Below are 16,572 nucleotides of genomic sequence, written 5' to 3'. Positions count from 1 at the left end.
TCTTTACCATTGAGCCACCCAGAAAGCCCAGAAGTCTTAATAGTCACCTATTAGTCAAGTGAAATTTGGAAATAGAACACAACATATACCTGATGAGCTACCTTGGTTTCCCCAGTGTGGCCACCTCTAAGTAACCCAAACAGATAACTGGAGTCTGAAAAGGCAGTCTGGAGCTCAACAGTTTCTCAAATGGGGGTGCATTTGCCCCACAAAAAGACATTAGACAATGTCTGGAAGCATCTTTTTATTTTCACGACTCAGGCATGAGTGTTCTGCTGGCATCTAATGGGTAAACACCATGAATTGCTAAATAACCTACAACACAGAAGAAAGCCCCCACAACAGAGAGTTATCCAGTTCAAAAGATCAATAGTTCTGAGACTGACAAACACTACTGAGCAAGAGCAATTATATGCTTCTACTGGGCTCAAAAAGACCACATAATTTCAGTGCAAGCTATATTTTGCATTCATCTATATTCCCCCCCACCAAAAGACACTTATAAGTTGCTGACATATTTACTTAATCAAAATTTACCTATGTCTCTGAGTTCTAAGGTTCTTAATCCTCTATGTCAACTCCGTCACTGTATCTTTGAATCTAGTCTATAGCCTGTAAGATGATGAACAATGAATTTCTATTATTCTTAGAGAAAAATCACTCTGTAGCTTAAAAAACCTGGTTTCCGGGCAAGGGGTGGAGGATATACCAAATAATATAAAAATATATGCCTAAAATCTTAACTATACCAAAATTGAGAATATGAACTCAAAGTACACCCAAGTTGTTCAAGCACAAATCTACTTTGTCCTTTTTCCCAGACAGGTATGTGTCCAAAGTCCCAGACTAAATACTCCCAGACCTCAGGCCACACTCCTGAAATTCCATGTTGATTTGAGTTTCCAGAGCTGTTTCAAGGTAGGGTCCTCTAGTTGGCTGACTCAAGAAGTCTCTTCTGGCCTTCTATTTTGGAATAGGCTTCTACTTCAGGTCTAGGCTGATGCTAAGGGGAGTAGTTTTCCTGCTTGTGGTGCATCTGACCCCACCACACCTACCAATTTAGAATCTCCAAGAGCAGAGCCTGTACATCAGGTGGAAAAAGCACAGTTCTAGACAGTTTTAACCTCCCAAGGGGGATCTTGTCCTGAGAAGACCCTGGACTTCAATAGAGCTTTTCTTCTGGCAAAGGCCAAGAGACAAGAGTCCATCAATATCCTATAGAACTCTTGCACTTTGGTTATGCTTTGGAGACCTCAGGAACTCCAGAGCTGCCAGGATGGTGCACACATCCCCAGGCACTGGGCCCATCCCAGCACACTAGACTCCAGACTGGCTCTGTGGACTGAGGTTACAGATTGATTCTTGAAGCCCCAGGATCCAGGCTCGGCACCCTAGCACCGGGCTAGCATCCAGGCTGGTTTCCACAAAACCAAGCTCCCAGCTAGTTCCAATACCAGACTGGAACCTGAGGACCCAGACACTGGGCCCGCGCCCTGGCTCCAGCACTTTGTAGCCCTGTGAACGAAGTCTCCAGTCCTCCCCCAATGCCCACTCCCCCTTCCCCAATGGATTGTGAAATAAAGCCCCTCCTTTAGCCTAGCACTATCTAAAACTCTGACATCTGGTCCCGACATCTTTTCTAATTTTTCCTCACTATTTATCTTCCAATACCATGTGCTTTTGTTTTTTACAAGTTTCTAGCTCTGTGTTTTTAACTAATATTGCCTCCATCTGAAATGTCTAACTCCAAATATCTCTAATGTACTTATTTTTGAAATGTCTCCTCTTTCATGAAGTCCGACCTCACTGCCACAGTCAAATATACCCACTGTTCTTTTGGAACACCCACTAAATTTACTGTGTTTCACAGATCTCCAGCCCAGGTTGGATGCATGAGACAAGTGCTCGGGCCTGGTGCACTGGGAAGACCCAGAGGGATCGGGTGGAGAGGGAGGTGGGAGGGGGGACCGGGATGGGGAATACATGTAAATCCATGGCTAATTCATTTCAATGTATGACAAAAACCACTGCAATGTTGTAAAGTAATTAGCCTCCAACTAATAAAAATAAATGGAAAAAAAATTTACTGTGTTTCAATAGAATACTTTTCACATTTCCCCCTCTTGGATAACAAACCATATATCTCCTTTGTGGCTTCGTCATCTTGCCATCGCCACAAAACCTACTAGCACGGTGCTTTTGACAAAGCACATGTTCCTCATATTTTGATGAAATGAAGGCTTCAAGTAAAATATTACTGCAAGGTGTAGGTGCTCTGCATCTACAATATTTTTATATTTACCTACTGAGATCTTCTCTTTCTGGTAGTTGAGATTTGGAAGAGTAGTGTTATAACTAGAAATCAAACTGAAAATTACAACGAAGAATGTAGTTTGTATTGGAGGGGGCGGGGTGTGAAGTTATTTTACCCAATCCATTGTTAGTTTCCAGGATCAACTTGTCTAGGATATTACCTAATCCAGGTAGTTAAACACTCATCTAGGTGTGACTATATTTAATATTAATAGATGTGACTAACATCTATAACCAATTGCTTGTAAGTAAAGGAGATTACTTACCTTCAATAATGTAGTTGGACCTGATTCAATCAGTTGAAAGATTTTAAGAGCAGAACTGAGGTTCCCCCAAAGAAGAAATTCCATCCGTGGAGAGAGCAACTTCAGCTCCGGCTCTGTGTCCCTGCCTGCCCTTCCTGAGAGCTGGTCTATGGAACTGGGATTTGCCTGGTCAGCTCCCACAGCTGTGTAATCCAGTTCTATGCAATAAATAAATAAGAAAACACCAGTTGTCTCTTAGTATCCATGGGGTGTTTGTTCTGGGAGTCCCCACAGATATTAAAATCTACAAATGCTCAAGTTCTTTAAATGACATGGTGTATAACATGTATTAAAAAGCAGAGACCACTTTGCCAACAAAGGTCTGTATAGTTAAGGCTATGGTTTTTCCAGTAATCATGTATGGATGTGAGAGTGGACCATAAAGAAGGCTGAGCACCGAAGAATTAATGCTTTCGAACTGTGGTGTTGGAGAAGACTCTTGAGAGTACTTTGGACAGAAAGGCGATCAAACCAGTCAATCCTAAAGGAAATCAATCCTGAATATTCACTGGAAGGACTGATGCTGAAGCTGAAGCTATAATATTTTGGCCATCTGTTGTGAGGAGCTGACTCATTGGAAAAAGACCCTGATGCTGGGAAAGATTGAAGGCAGGAGGAGAAGGGGACAATAGGGCATGAGATGGTTGGATGGCATCACCAGCTGGATGGCCATGAGTTTGAGCCAGCTCCAGGAGACAGTGAAGGACATGGAAGCCTGACATGCTGTAGTCTATGGGGTCACAAAGAGTTGGACACAGCTTAGCAACTGAACAATGATTATATGTTGAATTCATAATTGTGAAACCATGGATATGAAGGGCCAGCTGTAAATAAATAAATTTTTCCTACTGGTTCTGTTTCTGTGATGGAACCCAGACTGATATGCCAACTATGAAAATTTTCACCTGAAATTTTAAAAAGGATAGTTAGTGATTTTATACATATATATATATATGTGCATATACATATTTTATAGATATGTGTGCACATATACATACATACATAAATACACCATAGTACAGATTAAAATAATACAAGATACCCTTTTTTTTGCCTAACTAACTGAGCAAATTTAAAAATTAGATAGAGAATTCCATGGAGGCCCAGAGGCTAAGACACCATGTTCCCAATGCAGGGGACCCAGATTTGATCCTTAGTCAGAAAACTAAATCCTACATGCCACAACCAAGAGTTCACATTCTACAACCAAAGATCCCAAATGCAGCAATGAAGATCAAAGATCTCATCTGCCACAATTAAGACCCGGTACAGCCAAATAAAGAATTGCTTAAAAATTATGATAATGTCAGTGTTGTTGAAAGTTCTATGAGGCAGACCATATACAACTATGAACAAGAATGCCTTTCTCAGAAATTTTAAAAACACTCAATATTGCTATTTTAGCCAGAAAAATATAGGAGTTTTAAAAGCCAAGAAATTAAATAATACTGAAGAACATAAGGTTAATAAATAATAAGTTGCTGCATATTTAGTTAATTGATTGTTGTTGTTCAACTGCTAAGTCCAGACCAACTCTTTATGACCCCACAGAATGCAGCACGCCAGGCTTCCCTGTCCTTCACTATCTCCTGCAGTTTGCTCAAACTCATGTCCAGTTAGTCAGTGATGACATCCAACCATCTTATCCTCTGTCACCCCTTCTCCTCTTGCCCTCAATCTTTCCCAGCATTAGGGTCTTTTCCAATGAGTCAGCTCTTTGCATCAGGTGGCCAAAGTAATGGAGCTTTAGCTTCAGCATCAGTGCTTCCAATGAATATTCAGAGTAGATTTCCTTTAGGATTGACTGGTTTGATCTCCTTGCTGTTGAAGGGACTCTCAAGGGTCTTCTCCAATTAAGGTATCTTAATTAATACCTCTTACTATAAAACCTGCTATCAGCTAAATCAAGCATTAGATTGAAAAGTGTCATTCATTATCTCAGGAACAAATAAATCTTGACACTTCGGTAAGGCTCACCTAACTCCGAACAAGCCAAACAGCAGGCTTCCCATTGGCTCTTTCAGAAAGGGACGTGGAAGAGGCTAGAACTCAGCTTGTTTCCCCTGGAAGGAATCACCACTCACAAGGTTGATATCCTACTGCCTCAGGGGATGTGAATACTGCTCGGTGATTGCTCTTCAGTTGCTTAACTATCGATAGCTTGACAAATTTTAGTTTAGTATGTTGCTAGTATCCTGTGTGTTGTGAGTGTAATGAACAAGAGGAAGACAGGCTTTCACAATGTTAACAAAATATTTTTCTCATAATCTAATTCACTCTGATACCAGCCAACTTCAATTCCTCCATGACTTTCGATTATAAAAAGTCACAGCTGGAAGAGATTTTAGACCAACTCCCTCTTATCACAGATGAGGAAGCTGAGGGTATGAGAAGTGGGATGATTTCCTCAAGGTCACCGCTATGGATGGGACACAGGCAGGAATGTCGTTCAGAGCCTTGGTGTGATCTTACTAGGTTACCTCCTTTCTTACTTATGAGTTGTTTGGGTCAGGAAAATCATTAACCTTCATTAAAGCATAATAGAAACAAGAAAAAAAAATGCTGCTGAGATTAATGATTTTCCTTAATTATAGTTATTTCTTTAATCATATTCATGCAATTATATTCAAAGCTAGACTGTCAGATACCGTAGCCACGGTGATATAAGGCTAACACATACTTGAAATGTGTCTAGGAACTCAATTTTTAAGATTTAATTTTATTCTTTTAAATTTAAAACATGCTTGATTAAATTATTAAGAATTTTAAAATTAGGTTTAGAATGATACATGAATCTATTTTTCTAACAGTATATTTTATGAAACCTAAGTGGAGATCAAGTATTTCCAATGAAAATTGAAGTGTACTGTAAGTAAAAATGATACACAGGATTTCAAAGGCTTAGCACACAAAAAAGAACATAAAATACCTCATAAATAGCTTTTATATTGAGTATACATTTAAAAGATAATATTTCGGAAAAATTGAGTTGAATTAAATGTTATTGCAATTAATTTCACTTTCATTTTACTTTTTAAATGTAGCTATTATAAAATTTCAAATTACATATACAACCCTCATTATATCTCTGTTGGATAGGACTGATAGAGAACCTCAAGAGTTTTTCAAATATGTAAGAAAGTGTATCTAAATAACTCTTGTATTTTTAATTGCGTGGGGAGCACATTTGAACAAACTTCTACTCTTACTTACTTTGGATTCTTCTATGTTAGTTTCTGAAACATATCAGTTAGAAATGAGCACCCACAATTTGGGATGTTGGCTTTGTGATTTATTCCTGGTCAAATAGACACTGTAGAAAATCTTAGGGATCTCAGAGTAAAAAAGTAGTTGAATGAAATCCTTGATATCCACAGGGCTCTATGTTGCTTACCTCTTTTTTTTTTTTTTTCCATTTATTTTTATTAGTTGGAGGCTAATTACTTTACATCATTACAGTAGTTTTTGTTATACATTGAAATGAATTAGCCATGGATTTACATGTATTCCCCATCCCGGTCCCCCCTCCCACCTCCCTCTCCACCCGATCCCTCTGGGTCTTCCCAGTGCACCAGGCCCGAGCACTTGTCTCATGCACCCAACCTGGGCTGGTGATCTGTTTCACCCTAGATAATATACATGTTTCAATGCTGTTCTCTTGAAACATCCCACCCTCGCCTTCTCCCAGAGTCCAAAAGTCTGTTCTGTACATCTGTGTCTCTTTTTCTGTTTTGCATATAAGGTTATTGTTACCATCTTTCTAAATTCCATATATATATGTTAATATACTGTAATGGTCTTTATCTTTCTGGCTTACTTCGCTCTGTATAATGGGCTCCAGTTTCATCCATCTCATTAGAACTGATTCAAATGAATTCTTTTTAATGGCTGAGTAATATTCCATGGTGTATATGTACCACAGCTTCCTCATCCATTCGTCTGCTGATGGGCATCTGGGTTGCTTCCATGTCCTGGCTATTATAAACAGTGCTGCGATGAACATTGGGGTGCACGTGTCTCTTTCAGATCTGGTTTCCTTGGTGTGTATGCCCAGAAGTGGGATTGCTGGGTCATATGGCAGATCTATTTCCAGCTTTTTAAGAAATCTCCACACTGTTTTCCATAGTGGCTGTACTAATTTGCATTCCCACCAACAGTGTAAGAGGGTTCCCTTTTCTCCACACCCTCTCCAGCATTTATTGCTTGTAGACTTTTGGATTGTTGCTTACCTCTTAACACACCATATTGAAATCACTCTTATAATTCCTGAAAGTGTATTTTTAATAGTGTTTGAACCCTACGTGTTTCACTGATAAAGATTGTGGACATTCTGAGGCTTCAATAGGACCTTTCTCTCAAATAATATAATCCTTGACATTACCTCTCCCTTTCAGTCTGAGTAGCTGTAACAAACTTCAGACGTCAAACTGATAATTAGGTTTCTTAGTGTAATTTCATCTGGCACTTGAAACTGAAACCATTGTGCTCATTGTCCATGACATCTTAGACACATGGCATGTTCTTCCCATTTGGTGGCCAAATGGTTGTCCTAGGCTTTGGTTTCTCTTTCTGGAAAAGAGCAGGCTCCTTTTAACTTCCCACAACCTCCCATGGGTATATTTTGAACCTTCTTTTCAAAGGCTCTGGATGAAATCTTGACTGCTTCCATTTTTGTTCACTCATGTTATTTGAACTTCTGTTATGGGCTGAATTATGTTCCCCTAAAATTCATTTGTTGAAGTCTTAATGCCTGGTACCTCAGAATGTGATTATATTTGAAGATAGAGTCTTTAAAGACATAGTTAAGGTAAAATGGGGTCATGCAAGTGAGCCTTGATATGATATGACTGGTGTCCTTATAAGAGGAGGAGATTAGGACCCGGCCACGTGCACACACAGAGTGGGGACCACAGGCAGACACAGTGAGAAGGTAGCCATCTACAAGCCAAGGAAGGAGATCTCAGAAGAAACTCAGCCCACCAACACCTGGATCTTGGACTTTTCACCTCCAAAACTGTGAAAAAATTAATTTAAGTTGTTGAAGCCACCTACTGTGTGATCCTTTGTTATTTTTGCCTAAGCAGATTAACACAGCATCTTCTTAGTTTCCCTTGATTAAGTCTTCCTCCTATAGAAAACCATCAGATGCTCTTTTTGTTGGATGCCACCTTTATTTGTCCTTGAAAGAACCTGTTTCACCACTTTGCCCTATGATGTTATCCCTGTGGTGTTCTTCAATTTCCTCCACAAATTGCCATATAGTCCATATTGCCATATAGTCTACTTTTTAAAGTCAGACCATCCCACACATTCCCTCCAAATGTGATGAAAGTTTCTCTAGCTAGTTTTTAACAATGGGTTGAGTGAAACAGAGAAGCAATTTAATTTGCATAGATTATACATAGCTTCTAACACTCAGCCTTAGAGAGTTTAGAAAGCAGTGAATGAGGTAGAAGAAGCAAGGTCTATGCAGGATTACTGACCCAGGTTGAAATTTGACACTGTACTTACTCCCCCAGCAGCCTTGAATTAGTTTTTAATCCTTCCCAAGTCTCTGTTTCCTCATCTTTACATTAGGGCTACTATAGTTTCTGCCTCAAAGGATTATAGGTGGGTGCTCAGTCATGTCCCACTCTTTGCAACCCCATGGACTATAGCCTGCCAGGCTCCTCTGTCCATGGGATTTTCCAGGCGAGAATACTGGAGTGGGCTGCCATTTCCTCCTCCAGGGGATCTTCCCATCACAGGGATCGAACCCACATCTCCAGTGTCTCATGCCTTGGCAGGCAGGTTCTTTACCACTGAGCCACCTGGAAAGTGAAATGGATTACTTGGAGAGTTAAATGAGATAACATATGCCAGGTTCATGGCAAATAGTACCACATAATAAATATTAATCCTCTTTCCCCAAAGGTAATGAAAGTTCCTTTGAAATATGACTACAAATTCCTTTTTAAAAACAACAAGAACAGCAGAAGTGTTTTATAGTTAAACAAGGGGGAGGAAGAACATCTGTTTATGGTGTCCTTTGGTGAAACAACATTCATTTATATTCTAGGGCAGTGATGTAGTCCTAATTCTCTAGACACTGGGAGGCAGTTAGCTGGAAATGCACCATCATTCAGCCTCTCTGGAAGGGAGGGGTTGGTCGCTGATGAGCGCCTGTAGTAAGAGCCTCAGAGCAACCATTTTATCACATGATTCAGTTCTGAAGTCCTGTTTCCTTCTTTCCTTTCTTTCTGATCAAAATAATAATGTAATGCTTAGTTCACTAAGAAGAAAATCTATGCTAAATACATTATTTATGGGGAGTTTTAAATAATATACCTAGAATACCCATATTTATGCATTTACACACACACATACACATATCTACTTATCAACAAGAAGTACCATTACAATGGGAAAGATTTCCCTATTTATATTTGATTGAATTCCACAGACACGTGGGTACTAACTGTTGGCAAGTGTCTTTCATGCTTCTGAGTGGAGAGGAAACAAATAAACTGAACCTAGTTTTGCCCTCAAGTCCTGGCTATGATGCTGCTATTAAAAGTGGAATTGGACCTGAGCATCACATGATTTTGAAGCTCTTATAAAGGAGCTGGGTGAACACTGAATGGAGTGTAAGAGCTGTTGGTCCCTCACTTCACTTTTCTAGTTAAGGGCTATTGACAAGACTGGTTTGTCCCTTTGGCCTGATTTCTCATGGGAGCACGTCCAAGTCAGAGAGATGGTCTCTTCCTAAACTGCACTCTTCCCCCTTGGCACTGTGATTCTTGCGGGTGTGACAAAACTGCAGATTAGTCCCTCCCTACTGCCTTGCTAACCTGAGATCTGTTATTAATCAATACACTCTTCAGAAAAGAAATCAATCTATCCAGATATTTTAAATAACAAATCAACAAGGTGATATTCCACCAACACAAATGACAGGAGCATCCAGTTAGTGTTTTTTTTTCCATCAACTTTTTCAAGATTCAAAGGAAATGTGACTCCTAAAAGTACAATACAATTAAAACACAGTCTTATAAAGCATCAATATTTCACATTTTCTCCTTAAAGTATTAAATTGGAAATAAAATATTTTATAAGAAACATCTATTAAAAGTATCACTAGGCAATAAGGATGATATTTGTTATGGTAGTTGTTGTTTAGTTGCAAAGTCGTGTCCGACTCTTTGCGACCCCATGAACTATAGCCCGCCAGGCTCCTCTGTCCATGAGATTTTGCAGGCAACAATACTGGAGTGGGTTGCCATTTCCTTCTCCAGGATATCTGCCTGCCCAACCCAGGGACTGAACCCATGTCTCCTGCATTGGCAGACAGATTCTTTACCACTGAGCCACTTGGGAAGCCCAGGGGTTATATAGAGATACATAAAAAGGCGACTGTTCCTTTTAATGGCTGAGATTATCCTCCAATTAAAGATAAATAAATTCTGGGGGGAAAAAGATGACTGCTCTCAATTGGTAAGAATTACATTGGATACTGTTATTAGATGCTGATTTAGAACTTGAATATTTGGGATACTGTCTCCTGGGGCTGCCATAACAAAATACTGCAGACTAGGCTTAGATAACAGAAATTTATTTTCTCACATTTCTGAAGGCCAGGAGTCCAAGATCAAGTTGCAGGCTAGTTGGATTTCCTCTGAAGCCCTCTCCTTCACTTGCAGATGGGGTCCTTGCTCACTGTTAGCTCTGTTTTTGCAAGTTCTAACTTGTGTTTTACCTAAGGACCTACACTTTTTCCTGGGGCTCTATCTTCCTATATGCATTGTCCTGAAATCTTGCTGTGATACAAAAATCTGATCGGAGGCAACTTTATAATAAATCACCTCAGCACACAGGAGGAAGTCAAGAAATTCTGGCTAGAGACACTACATTCTTTAAACCTGAGTAATATTTTCCAAGCCAAAAAATTGGATAACAGTCTGTCTTAGTTTTAGTTTTCCATTCTTACTAATTGTACTTCCGCCTTTTTCATTTAAAGCACTATCTCACTTTCTCCAAACCCAATGGACTCAATCCAACAATTATCTTCTAGGTCTCTCTTCCTTTGGTTTCATTGAACAACCAAGTATAAGAGAAAGAGCTGAGGATTGTGAACATAAAGTCACTGAATCACTGTATCACACAATCACTGCCAAGAACAAATGCCTCAATGAATTCTTAGTTCATCTGTTTGAAAATTCAGCTAATTCAGTCTTGTGTTTTATACAGACATTATTTTCATCATGCTGAAAGCCAAGTTTGGTTTTAGTGTGAGCTATGCTGTACTGAAACACTAGAATCATGAAGCTAACCTCCAGAAGGTCTAAACACGGTACAAATTTTGGGCAGGCTTACTTCAATTAGCCCTGAGTGGTAATCTATCCAAATTTCTTTTAAAAGCCATGCAGACATTTGTTTTGGTTATTCTTCAAGGACCGAGTTTTAAATGTTTTCTTTTTTAAATTTCATGAATAAGAAATTCAAGCAACTAATAATAATGCATATCACCCCAAATCCTTTTGTATTGTTTTTCTACTTTTCCACTGATTACAGGACACAGCTATGACCCAGCTCATGCCCTGAGTAGGTGGCAGAGAAGAGTAAGCCCCACTGGATGGGAGGCACTCTATCCAGTCAACCTTGCTTTGTTGAATTTTTTCCATTTATAAAAGTTTGTGGATTGTACTCTATTGGCTTGAGGTTCAGTCTTAAAGAGTTTGTCTATACTAGAAAGGCTAAGTTTAATACAGGGGGAAGTGCTTGCTACTATAATGAAAGCAGAAAGCAAAATTAACTGAATTCACCTGTTAACATTTATTCTTTTGAAATATTTTTTGAAGGTTATATAATTATATTTTTTCTACAAATTACAAAATAGCCATAGAAATGATATCTTGTTGAAAGGATGAGTGTGGTCTTCATAGGCAGACCACCTGGGGATAAGCCTGTCATTTATTTGCTGATCTAACTTCTTTGTGTCTCAATTTTTTCATCTGTAAAGTGGAAATAATCCTAACACTGCTTTTTTTTGTTTGTGCGAGGATTAACTGAATTAACACATGGACAGTGTTTAGAACAGTTTCTAACACATGATACATGCTACACATACACAAAATTAATTGATAAAAGTAATTTAATGACTTGTCTTACATTTGAGGTTTAATGAAGAATTTTACTATCTGGTTATTTTTCTTATTGCATTAATGTAAAACTATTTAAATATGGATTACAAATTATGCTCCAAAATATTCTACATCTGGCTTTCCCAATGATGTTTATTTTGCAAAAATTCTACAGGGTATCATTATTGGAGTTCTAATGAGAGAGAGTTGGGTAGAGAAAGAGTGGAGGTGATACAAGCAATTATTACAGAGGGAGACTTCTGCCATGACATTAAGACACTTGCTCTTTGGAAGAAAAGCTATGAAAAACCTAGACAACATATTAAAAAGCAGAGACGTCACTTTGCCAACAAAGTTCCATGTAGTCAAACCTATGGTTTTTCCAGTAGTTATGTATTGATGAGTGTTGGACCATAAAGAACGCTGAGTGCCGAAGGATTGTTGCTTTTGAACTGTGCTGGAGAAGACCCTTGAGAGTCTCTTGAACTGCAAGGAGATCAGACCTACACTTGATCTTAGCCAAAAGGCCAAGAAGTGATAATACCAGTCAATCCTAAAGGAAATCAACCCTCAATATTCACTGGAAGGACTGATGCTGGAGCTGAAACTCTAATACGTTGGCCACATCCAAAGAGCCAACTCATTGGAAAAGACCCTGATGCTGGGAAAGACTGAAGGCAGGAGGAGAAGGGAGTGACAGAGGATGAGGTGGTTAGATAGCATCACCCATTCAATGGACATGAGTTTGAGCAAACTCTGGGAGATAGTGAAGGACAGGGAAGCCTGATGTGTGCAGTTCATGGAGTTGCAAAGACTCAGACACCACTTAGTGACTGAATAACAGCAACAGATAAAGCCAATTAAGGACAATGTTTGTCAGTAGCCACCAACAGTCTCCAGGGAACCATTTGCACAGTAACCTCAAACTACCCCTCCACAGGGCCTGGGGCACAGTACCTTCTCAAACCTCAAAGAATTTCATGAAAACAGCCACTGCGAAGGAGTTTCTATGGGAGGATTGTTTGGGACTGAGGCTATTGACTAAAACACCAACTTTGGGGAAATACATTTGGGAAAGACCCTGATTCATAAAATTAGAGAAACCACACGCTGCGTATTTATTATTTTAAGGTCTATCCCGGAGGGGAATCAAATCAAAGAGGACTTATTTTTATTAAATAAGATTCTAGGATTTGTCGCTAATCAGGGGCTTTTAAAAACAGTTATAGGATTGAAGGTTCAACTTGAATAACTTCTTTCTCTTTTTCATCTGCTTTACCAAGTACATGCATTTTGAACCACTCAGACAGATCACATCAAAAAGATAGTGAAGAAATTTGTTCTCTTTTATCACAAATAGTTTTTACTGAGAGAACAGCTACAATTACTTTTTTCAAGGTGGATCTGATGCTAAATATACTAAAGATCTAAGGACTATACTACTGAAATTTTAACAAACAGGAAGTTAATTACTACATACTGTATAGTAATCAGTTTAAAACCTTATTTTTTTTTAGGTTAGTAAGAAGGTAATTGGTCTCTTCAAAATATTAATCATTTTAATAACTGTTTAATGCAAAGATCTGGACTGTAAATTTAGGAAGCCAAATATCTGCCTAATTAACCTCATGGAGAACAAGCACCTAAAAATTATTATGAATTTCATTTTTCATTTATTAATAGAAGCTTACCATCCCTTATTCATGACCCTCCTCAGATACCAAAATAGTGCTTTATTCTTCCCCTTAGAGTGGTGAATCCCCAGATCCTAAAAATTTGACTATTTCTGTGCTACAATTTTTTTTTGCCCATGAAACAATTATTTCTGAATCTGTTTTATATTATAAACATAAAGGTTACAAATTGCTTTGAACCAAATGAAATACTTTCCTAAATACATGATCATACAACCTTAGAACAAGGAGAGACAACTGAAGTTCTGATAGTTTCAGGATTATTTATCCAACATCTGTGAACTCTGGTATTTTGTGTACATTATTTCTAATCATTCTGGGACAGGAAAAATTGTTATTTATATCCACTTGTATATTTATCTCTCTTTTTTCTTCTTCTAAGGATGGTGGAATAAGGCAACAGAAAGATGTGGGTAGGCAAGCTTGGAGGGACTCAGGCCAAGTTAAATAAATTTGCACTAAAAAGGGGGAGACTGAGATCTATGGTAAAGATCTGGGAAGATTTACAAACTATACTTGGCAAAAAACAAGAGAGAAAAAAATGATTTTGGAAAATATGGAAATAAAATACAGTGGCCCCTCCTCCCATTTCCCATACAAATTTTAAGTAAAATAATTCTACTAAAATGGTGTGGTTGGAGTGCAGGCTTCACTGTGAATGTGAAGAGCAATTGAGTTGGCACCCTGAGCATGATCAGACAGGTGCACTGGACTACTGCTAATAGATGACCCCTCTGAAGCCAAATATTGACCCCATATCAGAGAAGATGGCCTGGAGCTTTGAAAGAACTCCATGGTGTTCTCAGAACCACCTTCTGGTCAAGCAGCAGAGTTAAGATTTGAGTCAAGTTCTCTCCAGCTTCTATCCCACATTCTTTCTTCTGACTATTTCCTATCACTGAGAGATGCTCTCTCTATACTGAGCTTCCCTGCTGGCTCAGATGGTAAAGAATCTGCCTGCAATGTAGGAGATCCAGGTTCACTTCCTGGGTTGGGAAGAGCCCCTGGAGAAAGGAATGACTATCCACTCCAGTATTCTTGCCTGGAGAACTCCATAGACAGAGGAACCTGGCGATCTACAGTCCATGGGGTCACAAAGAGTCAGACACAACTAAGCAACTAACACTTTGACACACACATGCTAAGCTCATCTTCTGCTCCTCAAAACCTGAGAGCCCCTGGCACACCATAAATGTTTAAAAAGACATTTGTCACTGCTGAGAGGCGTAGATATTTCACGTGACCCTAGACTGTGGGCTTCCTGAGGGAGAGTTTTCCTGCTGCTCTGCCTTCCTCTACATTCTCAGCCCTTAACCCAGGACCTGCCAGAGAAGAGGTGCCCAGCAAATGTTTGAAAAATCAGTTCTGGGATCACCAGCCTCTAGGCTGCAAGTTCTTTCAAATCTTAATCATTTTGTGTTGACCCTTTTTCAATGTGATAATTTTTTAGGGGGCTGGCCTAGTGTGGAAACTTCAGATTTTAAGTAATGTTACAGCGATGCTTAGATTGAAAACACCTTCATCTGCAATCTGCCTTTCTATTTCCACAGTTTGCATGCGATGACATAATATGACAACTTTCCTGCCCTCCTTCCTCATTAGCATAACTTTGGGCCTTCTGAGTAAGAAGGATTTAGCAATAGGCTTCAAAGTCCTCACAATTCAGTTCTTTTAAAGTGTATCATTTTTTCATGAAAATCATACTTCAAGGTCAAAATATGTGAGTCTTTGCTGGATGCCATATGAATTCTGACACTGGACTTTTTCATTTGATTCATGATTCACTTCAAAGGAAAGATTTCTGATTTCAGCCTGTGGCATAGGGCCCTAGATGTTATCTCAATGTGGGCATGTAGAACATAAATGCCACTTCTAGCATCAAGTAACACAGCAGGGCGTGAGTGACTTGCTGACAAACAAACTTTCCTAGGAGCAAGACATGAAATAAAACATTGCAGAATTTAAACCCAAGAACTAGTTTTGTTTACCCTTGTAGTGTTAATCAGATGCATCCTGTTACATTGATTCTCATAACATTGTGTACCACTTCTAATAAAATTTACCGAAGGGGTAATTTCACTGTTATTTGTCTGACACTGTGATGAATGGCTGTCTCCTCATAAGAGGCTATCAGATGCCTGACTCTAAGCTGTTATTATTGGTTGATTGTCTGGCTTACTATTGCATGCCTGTAGCCTAGCACAGGTTTAGGTACTCAATGAATATTGTCCAATGGATAAATGAATGATTCCTACATTTATCAGTGACAGGATCTATTTCCTAGAAGAAGCATGAACAGTGGTAGTGCTTAACTTGGCTCCAAACATAGCCCTAAACCAACAGAATCAGAATCACTGGGTGTAGCTGATCAAAAGCAGAGTCTTGGGCTCTGAATCATAATCTCTAGGGATGGTGGCATGGCAATCTACCCTTTAATTACAGACCCCTGAAAGTCTCAGGCATGCTAAAATTTGAAAATCCTCTGCTACTCAGTCCTTTTATTTGATAGCATCATACACTTCAAAAAGAAGATTTCAATTTTCAATCTGAGATTTGGAGCCACAATATTATTCGGCGCCTATATATCAAAGGCAAAGCCATCGGATAAAGTCAAGACTCTCTAACACTGATTGCACTGTAGACTTGCCTTCACCATGTGTCTTACTTTCATTCATCTGCTTTACTTTAAGATAGCATGAGTGCGAACAAAAAGCTGTGCCTGAGATACTGGAATTCTCAGTCTTTGGAGACAGACATACAATTCTTCTCAATCTTCAAGAAGCACCCAGGACAAGTTGTTCCAAGAAATGTGTGTACATTTGATGTGAAAAGCACACCTCTAATTAATCATCTTATTCCCAGCTGGAACATCTTCCCCAGAATTGCTGCAAGCATGACTGAAGGACCATTCTCACCTGTTTTCCAGGCACATGGATTCATACTAATTTTGTCTCTGAGCTTCTTCCTCTAATTGGGAGCATTTGTTTATTTTTGTCAGATTGTGAAGTAGATACTTCACAATCAGGTGGCTGTAATGGGCAAAATGTTGACTCATTTTGTAAGACATCTGGAGAGGGGAAAGTGTTTCCTTTATTGAATTTGAATTATGAAAGGTGGGGGTGTTCCAAAAAGAAAAAAAAC

Source organism: Odocoileus virginianus, chromosome 30 (assembly GCF_023699985.2).
Source record: "Odocoileus virginianus isolate 20LAN1187 ecotype Illinois chromosome 30, Ovbor_1.2, whole genome shotgun sequence".
NCBI lineage: Eukaryota > Metazoa > Chordata > Mammalia > Artiodactyla > Cervidae > Odocoileus > Odocoileus virginianus.
Note: the sequence above shows the minus strand (reverse complement) of the source record.